The sequence below is a fragment of the Solanum tuberosum genome, unplaced genomic scaffold (assembly GCF_000226075.1).
Source record: "Solanum tuberosum cultivar DM 1-3 516 R44 unplaced genomic scaffold, SolTub_3.0 scf00125, whole genome shotgun sequence".
NCBI lineage: Eukaryota > Viridiplantae > Streptophyta > Magnoliopsida > Solanales > Solanaceae > Solanum > Solanum tuberosum.
In genome coordinates, this window is record NW_006239052.1 from 1,501,456 (window position 1) to 1,511,569 (window position 10,114).

Genomic DNA, 10,114 nt, shown 5'->3' on the forward strand with positions numbered 1-10,114 from the left:
ATCTATTTTTATTACTTTCTAGTTAGTTCATTAGGATGTTGTGGGGGTTGTCCCAACATCCATCTCAGTTGTTTTAGAGGCTTCATAGACAGTCATATGTTAGTCCTTTGAGTCTTTTTCATTATCTTTTCTTATTGTTAAGACTTGGGTTGCCACTTTTGGCCAAGTTGAATGTTTAACCTTTAAAACATTCTAAGTTATTTCTTTATTCAGTTCAGTTAAGTTCATTGATCATTATAGATATGAATGTTGTCTTCCGTTGAGCTAAGTAAGTCAGGCCAAGGGTTTGCTTGGGGACAACAATGGTTTTCGAGTGCCAGTCCCTACCCAGGGTGTAGGCCCGAGGAGTGACAGTAATAGTTTAAGCGTGTAACTGACTGTTCGGTACTGTCGTGCCGTAATTTTCCTAACCTTTAGAAAAATCACTTTTTGAAATGTTCTAAGTATAAAACAATTTGAGAAAAATACTTAGAAAAGAGTCGCCACTTAATTTTTTAAAGAAATTAAGAAAACTTATAATTTTCAAAGATTTAAACAGAAAAAATCATTTGAAAATACCAAAGGGGGTTCGGGGTTCAATTTACACTTCGAGAAGGGTTTAAGCATTCGAAGTGTCCGCTAACACGCGGTTGACCTGTGACTTGACTAAAATATATTTGACTATTTTAGAAAAAATAATTTAACATAAAATATATAATAATTTACACTGTTCGATTAAGTTTGAGAAATAATTAAGAAATGAACCATTTTATTCTATCTTTTTAGAGGAAGAGACCTAAAAGGAAAATATTTGAATTAAGGTGCAAGTGATTAGAAAATTAATAAAACTAGACTAATTAGAATTTTATTTAGTTCATTTTAAAATAAATTAAACCAATTAAAGCATGAAAATCATTTTAAATTAATTGACGAATAAAAGTTTTGACTAACTTTTGAGCAAATTTTAAATTAATTAAAGAATAAAAGTTTTAACTAACATTTTTTGAGAAAATGACTAAGTAAGTATTTATAATAATAATTTATTAGATTAACTTTGAGAAAATAGTTAAACAAAGAGCAATTTTTATTTTTTAAGAAAATGAGACCTTAATTGAAATATTTGAATTAGAGACAAGTAATTAGAATTTTAACGAAACAAAATGAGTTGATTTTTATTTGAGTCATTTTTTGTTTATGAAAAAAACTATGTTAAACTAGTAAAAGAAAAAAGAAAGTTTTGACTAAAGATTATAAATGACAATACAAAAATTGATAAAATGAGATTCGTTTGAAACAAAACAACACAGAGAAATAGCTCGTCTTTTGGGAGATCTAACTAAGTTGATTTACGATTATAAAGTTAGAGTTAAACAACAAACAATAAATAATCACAATTAAATAATTAGCGAGTAAGGGAGAAATTTGAATTTGGGCCCCCTTTTGGGCTAATTTCGTTGCTGTTTTTGGAGTTTAACACAATTCCCGTTTTTGGTATACACAGGCTGTATATTAGTGTATATCGGAATGTATATCAGCTCTTTTCGTGTATCTCCTTCTTCCGAACACCTATATTTCACCTTCGCCTTGTATTTTTGCGTTTTGGTCCTGTATATCAGTGTATACTTGTGTATACAACATGTATACGACCCATTTTTCGGCTCTAAATATCTGTGTTTTCTATTTTCCAGCCCTGTGCTTCTGTTTTATGTGCCTGGCTGACTCGAATGATGAAGAAAAATAAAAATAAAAATTGAGCCTTTATGGCTCAACTCGAGGATGCTAGGAAGAGAAGTCCACCATGGACTCGGAAGGGATTCACATGCAACAAAAAATGATGATAAGAGTTAGCATCCAATAATAATAGAACAACAATTATACGTAAGACAAATCACAACAACTCTTATGGCAAATGGCTCGATTGAATTAAACAGTGCAGATCTAGGTAAGGAGCACAAATTCTAAAGACTCAAGCTATGCTAATGATAAAACAAATGGTTACTTAAATTACTGTTAGCGCTTAATGTCCACAATAATACATATACTATCCAACCCATTTGATAAACAAATGCATGCTAACAAATGACACCAACAGTTAAGGCTAAGAAAGCTAGGGCAACTTTAGTTAATACTAAATGGGTAAACATTACAAAATGTCCACAACAAAATATATACTACATGCATATCCAAATCCCTTAACATGCTAACACTACCACTAAATGAGTAAGCATATATATGTACAGATAGAAGTAAAAACCAACCAAAGCATTCTGGAAACTTTCACAATATAAAAATGGGCTAAAAAAACAAGAACTAGCAATTTTGGGAGGGAAATTATAACTATTGGATATCAAAATATCTTACAATTACTCATGAAAAAAAATTCCTACAACAAGATATAGATTCTAGGGGAATTTTCAAGCGGAAATGCTACTGCCTCTAATAACTCAAACTGAAATTAATTACAAACCAAATTAAAAGGCTGATTTTTATATGAAACTCAAGATGCCGTATACATGAATCAAAAGCAATATATATATATATATATTATTTTTACCATTAAGCTAATTTTGAAAAGAAAAGGATAAAGTGAACCGAGAAATATAATGCAAAGATCTATGGCGGTCACTTTCAGATTCGAATGGAAATACGGTACTAAAGGAAGCAACATGTCGAAAAGATTTAGACAAAATGTAAGTTAGGACTCTTTCCGAATACATCTAGGCACATAAGATGAATAGAACACCTTCATGAATTTGGAATAATATACATAAGACATGAATGCCAATGAATGATTATAATGCAGTGATATAGTGAAGTCATCAATTATACATATAAAAAAAAAAAAGGACTAGTGACTGGAAATTCAAAATGAAAACATGTTCCTTGCTACTTCCATCCTATTTTCACATATCATAAGATCAGCCCGAACTCAAATAGAACGAATATATAGCTAATTCATCAAATGGAAAGTAAACCAACATGATATAGGAGAAGAGATGAAGTTACCTCTTTCGGAGCAGCGAGCTGGGACGAATGAGCTTAAAAGAGGACGACTCCTCACACGATTTTAGTCTAGGGCAGCCAACCAAGAAATTCAGACCAACTTCGAACAAAAGACCTTCTTCGAACTTTAGACGTCTGAAATTTCCCAAGTGTAAAATTTATCGTTCAAGAAAATCTCTGCCCCTAGAATCGCTGAGCATAGGGGCTTTTTATAGGGGAAATCAGGGCGTTAAGCATAGGGGGCTTTTTATGGGGGAAATCAGGGCGTTTGAGAGGGAAAACTAATAGAAAAATAATAATTTGAAATTCGAATTCGAAATCAGCGGAAGGATTTGAGAATCCCTAAAAAAAAGGGACAACGATGGTGATGGATTAGGTTGCTAGGGTATGGGTTTTCGCAGATGATCACGTCTCTGGGTTCTCCGCGATTTCTGGTGATTTTAGGCGTGAAGAAGACGAAAGCAAGTATGGGGTGAGGTCGAGTTTGGTATGCGTTGCTGTTGTATCGTTTCTCGCGTGAAGAAGATGCAGGGGTCGTCTGGTTCTTTTGGTATTGCTGATGTTATTGTATTGTAATTGAATTGGGTTTCTTTTGTGAAGGGGAAAAGAATTTGGGCCGGGTTTAAGGAGTTATGGGCTGGGAATTGAAGTGGGTTGGTTGGGCTTGGGAATTGGGCTGGCAATTAAAGGAAATAAAGAGGAAAAGACTGTTGGGAATAGGGTCGGCTGGTATTGTTGTTTACAAATTGTTGTTGTATTATTAATGTAAGTAATGTATAGAATTATTGGAATGGGGCTGGAAAATGGGCTGGGAATTATAAAGGGAATTGGGCCGATTTTTGGTATTAAGAAAATGGCCCAAAATGGTTCTTAAATGGGTTTATGGTGAGGTGAGTTAGATTAAATTTAGGGAATAGCTTTAGAGATTAATTCGGCTATTCTAAATGAATTAATATTAATTGATTAACGAGCTTCTTAATCTTAACGAAGTAAAATAATTAACTTAATTATAAACTAATTACTTTAACAATATACACGACTAAATAACCAAATATTTAAATAAAGCTAAAATCCTTTCGAGACAATTTTATTTAAAAATTATAACAAGTGACAAACTATTTGAAACAACTTGCAAATTATTCTATTATATTTTTATTTTATTTTTTTGAAATTTCTAAAATTAATTACTTTAAAACATTTGAAAATTAAGAAGCTCGAAATTAATTATTATCGGGGAGGGTCAAAATTAGGTGTCAACAGGTACAAGTTAGGGGGATGCCTTTTCCCTCATTCTTTCTTTCATTCTAGCATCATGCCGCCATCATCAATATAGTTGTCATTGTTTTCTTCATATAAAAAACATCAATTAAATACTAATAACTAGTCAAAACACTAAAAATCAAAAGAATTTACTGATAAAGATTTTCGTTTGAGTTGTAGAAGAGAATTTCATCAAAAATAAAAATCAAATTGAGTAAAAAACAATTCCAGCGAAACTTCATTTTTTTCGACAAAACTAATACATATTTGAAATTATTTTCTTTGAAATCATTAAAGGAGAGGAGGTAGGTGTGAGGTTATCGGGGTGAGGATGATTTTCGGAGTGTGGGTGGTTTCAATCGGAGGCAGTTGTGTACTAGCAAAGAAAAAAATGGGGAAGGATGAACGTCGGGGTGGGTGGGTGCCTGGGGTCTTTGGCATAGAAAAAAATGAGGATATAACCGTCTTAACCACTAGGCCACTAAAGCCATTGGTTGGGGCCCTATATTTTTGGGGGCCCCCAATTTTAAAAAAAAATAGTTATACATATTCTTTAAAATTATATGTATTTTTAAATTAAAAAAATCATGTAAGAAGTATAATAAAACAAAATAACCGTTAGTTTTCCCCACTTTTCTAAGGGAATGAAACATTTTTTGAAAATAATTTCCTTAAGTAGGAAATTGTATTTCCTTATTTATCTCCTAAAAATTTGACCTCATACTTATCTTTTTTATTCTCTATTTTATTATTTTTATTCTCAATATTGAACTCTCTCCTAAAAAAAATATGATTTGATGTTGCTTACAAGTTAAAAAAGAACAAAAAATGTTTTTGATTGTCTTCTTCAAAATGCTAAGAAGTGCAACAAGCAATCATTATATTGAAGGAACGCGACACTATTTCAATATTGTTATATCAACTTATCAAATTCGTGAGCTAGATTTTATTATTCTAACTTTATTTTATAATTTTTCTTGAACTTTTGTTATTATGGTGGGAGTTTTTCGTCCTTAACTAGAGGTCTCGGGTTCGATCCCTGGGTATGGAGAAAATCATGTTGGGAGCGCCACCCCCGAATGGGCTCTGTAGAGCTCGATCCGAATTTAGTCGGAGCTCCAATGCGAGTTCCGGACACCGGGTGGGAAACCAATATATATATATTCTCGTTTTAGTTATTATTAAGAGAAATAATACAAGTAGAAGATAATGATTTAATGGAAATACTCAATCAAATAAAAAGACTTGATTTTTTTCGTAATACATATATTGCTTATATAATAATGTTAACAATTCCTGTAACTATTGCCTCGGCCGAAAGAAGTTTTTCGAAATTAAAATTGATAAGATCTTATCTAAGATCAACAATGTGAGATTGAATGCATTAGCTATATTATCAATTGAAAAGGAATTACTAAAACAAATCGATTAGAAAACAGTAATTAATGACTTCACATTTAAAAAGGCTAGAAAAATAGATTTTAAACAAATATATACATGATTATTTTTTTTGAAAAAAAAAGAATTAAAAAAATATTAGGGCCCCTTTTTAAGGTTTGACTTTAGACCCCCAATCTTGTTGAGTCGCCCCTGATTATGAGGAGAAAGGTTTTCACTTGTTTTTTGTTATTTTTAATTGTTATTATGGGCCCAAGGCCACATGTCTTATTCTTATTAGTTACTATGTCATGTCGTCGCGAGTGTATGACAGACAATTTCTATTTTTAGTTGATTGTCAAAAAATATTTAATAAGTATTTTTTTTTATTAATAAAGGTGTTCAATTGGAACAAACGTGAGATAAAATATTCAAGTGAAATATGCAGATAATTTTAGTGGCTACAGATGACTTAAGTCACCTAAAATTAGAGATGTAATATGGTTCGGTTCATTCAATTCGGGTTAATCTACACCGACTTTGAAATTTAATGGGTAGATTAAGCTAGTTCATTATTTTGGTAAGCCAGAATAGCCAGCCAATTCATTACTACATGTGCTGTCCACGTTGGGTTAGTCTTTTATTTAATTTTTTTTTTTTATGAAATGTTAACATAAATATCGATAAGACAATATTATATAGTGTTACTATTTGTTAATCAGGTCTCAAATCTAATAACAAAACAATCTTAATAATACTTACTTATTGTTAGGACCGAAATAATTAAGTGTCATATGGAAGCTAACAAAGCAAATCTCGAAAGGCCATGAGTAAGAAGACAAACTAGAAATATACCAAAAGACAAAAAGATTTAACGTTGTGCGGTCAATCGACATGCATCCACAAAGGAGATAAGCAATTCACTATATTAATATGAGAGTACAAAATATCGAGAGAAATAACCTCACCCAATTAACTCGGAATACAAAGAGGTTCACACAAGTGATAACGTATCACTTGTGTCCCACAAATTCTTCCATAACCAAAATTCTCAAAGCCCCTAAGACTACATTGTGAATGCGGATTAAGTTAGAATGAACGAGCCTCTATTTACAGAGTCCTAACTCTTTTCCTATAAGAAAATGACTAGCCAAATATGGAGACTTTATATTTTCCTTTTAGGAAAAAGAAAACCTATTTAATTATGGCAAGAAACTTCAAGACAAATACCCATCACTTATTAAGTTTGGCTTCAACGAAAGATTTAGTTGTATGACTTTAATTTGAAATCATTGTCGTTCTATGCAAATATCTTGATTTATATTTGGAATTTTGGACCTGTAATATTTATATATATGATGGTTTCAGACTTTAAATTTGGAGTTCTCTCGTTATTTTTAATACTCTATTTTATTGTTATTTTTTAATGATCTTTTTATTTGGTCTACGGGCTGCTCTAACCCCCGTTGCTCAAGATTACGAGTCAATGAGCTTATTCGGACGGGGCAAATTTTTTTATTCTTAAATGACTTTGAAAATTGCAACTTAACCCTATTAATTCACAAATTGAGTTGGACCGACCCATGAACCTACTCATATTATTGATGTTTTTATGTTTTTACTTGAAAAAACATTTTATTTTCCTTTCACTCGCACCTAAATAGAAAAGAAAAGAAATGAAGTCAAAATCAAATATTGTAATTTTTAGTTATTCAAAACGAAGAGGACAAGGACCTCACCAACACCATATATAGGAAGACTTGTTAAGAGAAATCACTTCTCCCACCATTGGATTTTTGTACCAATTCAAGTCAACTTTGGGAAATGCATCTTAACATATTCCAGGTCAAACACACTTCTTTGGCATCCACTTATATGTAATTATTCTTTATCTATGTCGATTCAAAATAATTGTCATTTTAAAAATAAAATAGAAAAACATTATAGTAATTTATTTTTTCTTCAAATTTATCCAACACTTAAGCTTTGAGGTAGAGCTGTTCAAAATCGAACTGAAATCGATAATTCGTATCGAAAAAAAGTTATTGGTTTATCAATAATGAGTTATTGATTTAGCGGTTTGATAACGATTTTGATTTTTTTTTCCTATTGGGTTATCGGTTCTTAACGGTTTGCGGTTTTTTTTAACGGGTTAACCGATTTTGAGCAAAGATGTAACTTATGAACTCATGTGCATGTCTCATTTGGTTTGTCACCTTGTTTCTAAGTGATTTTGAATGATTTTTGCTATGTCAAATCTTAACAGTGAAGCCGATAACCGAATAGATAATAATCAATAACCGATAAACCAATAACCGATAAATCAATATCTTAATGGTTCTATAACAATTTAACATCTCTCAAACCGATAATCAATAAGTCAAACCGATAAACTTCAAAATCGAATCAAACCAATCAATACGCGGTCGGACTCTGAGGAGAGATAATGAATATTTTTTTAAAAAAACTCATAGAAAGATAATTTAATCATATACTAACTTTTATAACTTATGTTACGTTATTAATTTTTTTTTTATAAATTATGTTAAATGAATCTTATTTTCAAGGAGGGGAACATGATGGAGCGTCTAAAAAGTAAATTGTCTTTTTAAAGAGTCCTATAGTCAAGAAAAACGTCCACTTTAATTAAATTCAGAAGTAGTATTAGTTGGTTACAGTTTAATTAGAGAAATATAGCACCATGCATCTCCCAGGTTGTGTCAAACTCACCAGTAATGAAAATTTCCTCACATGGCCTTAATGGTTTTTGTGCTCCACCTTAGTCCTTTTTTGGGTTGGTTTCCTTTAGATGTCTGGTATTTGTTTTGATGTCTGATTAATTTAAATTTATATTGTATATGATTGAAAAGACACTTGATTTCATCAATTGTACCACATTTTCTGGTGATCCACTGTAGCACCCAGTGTTTTCAAAAATATTTTTGGGTGAATCTCGGAGGCGAGCTGTCTCGTGGTGGGCTTACCAAAAACGCTTCAGGGCACAAATTAAAAACGTAGATTCATAAGGCGCAAATCCTAGAATTTGGGGGTAACCTCGAGCGTAAAAACATAAAGCTCTGAACGTAAAAACGTACGCTCCAGACATTTTTTTTTGGTTTTTCAACCTCTTTTTACATTAAATCATATTTTTTGTTATTGTGTAATGACATTTCTCAAATAGTAATTATAATACTTTTTTTCTTCATTATTAGTTATTAATCCCTATCTCAAATAAAAATCATAATATTTTTTTCTATATATAGATTATTTATTAAAATTTATTTGTAAAATCATTGAAAGTTTTACTTTTGCTTATTTTCTTGGTAATAAAATTAAAAAAATTGAATATACGTGATACTATGCCTCATAGATCCATAAAGCTTACATCCTGTGTCTCGAAACTTACGTTTTACCTCGTACGGTATAAAACGCTTCACCTCACGTTCACGCCTTTTAAAACACTGGACGGCATTACATAATCGGCTCAAATGAAGTGTCAATATTAAGCCAAGAAACAATCATTAGTTGGATTCGCACGCAAAGCAATCTGCTTTTATGATCAATCTCTTGGCCCTCAACGTATTTTTAATAATCACATTGAATATTTCATGGAGTATTTTTTTTTTCCGTTTATAAAAGAATGACCTAGTTTGATTTGACATCAAATTTAAGAAAATATATAAAAAAAATCAATCTTATAGTCCTAAATTAAAGTTATGATAAATATATCAAAATGTGCTTTAATCTTGTGATCTTAAATATGTCACGCGAAAAGCTGAAATTAAAATATTACCAAAAAGGAAAGGGGGGGGGGGGGGCTAAAAAAAGCAGATCATTCTTTATTAACCAGAGGGAGTATTTCTTTCATCTCATAAAATTAATATTTTTCTTATTTTAACTTTGATATATGAGATATTCTCAAAGTTAATAATATCGTTTACATATCATAAGATTTGAAGAGTTCCGAGTTCCAACAAGTAATAATTATTGGTTGATGTTATACGATTGCTCAAATTTTGTTTGGCATCGTTGTTGAGAGGTGAGAAATACTTATTTTGAGAAAAATATTTTTGTTGAAAAATTAAGTGTATGACAAATCAGTAAAAGTTCTTTTAAATGAAAGCAAAAGCAGTTTTTCTAAAAAAATCAGCTTTTAAAAAAAAAGTAGAAGCAGAAACAAAAAATTATAAAGAAAGCTAGAAACAATTATATTTGATTTTTTAAGGGACATATATAAATGATAAATGTAATACTAACTAATATGAGATGAAAAACGTACTTTCTATCAAAATACTTATGGGTCAATTTCACCCATTAAGATTTAGCTAAATGGAAAAAAAAACCACTCTATATTTATCAGTCCTATTGACATTTTGAACTATAATATGTTATAATTTAGGATAAGGGTCTGAAAAATATCTCAACTTTGGTTGAATTTGTTGTTGCGATACTAAACTTTCATGAGGACCTATTACCTCCCTAGACTATTTAATAC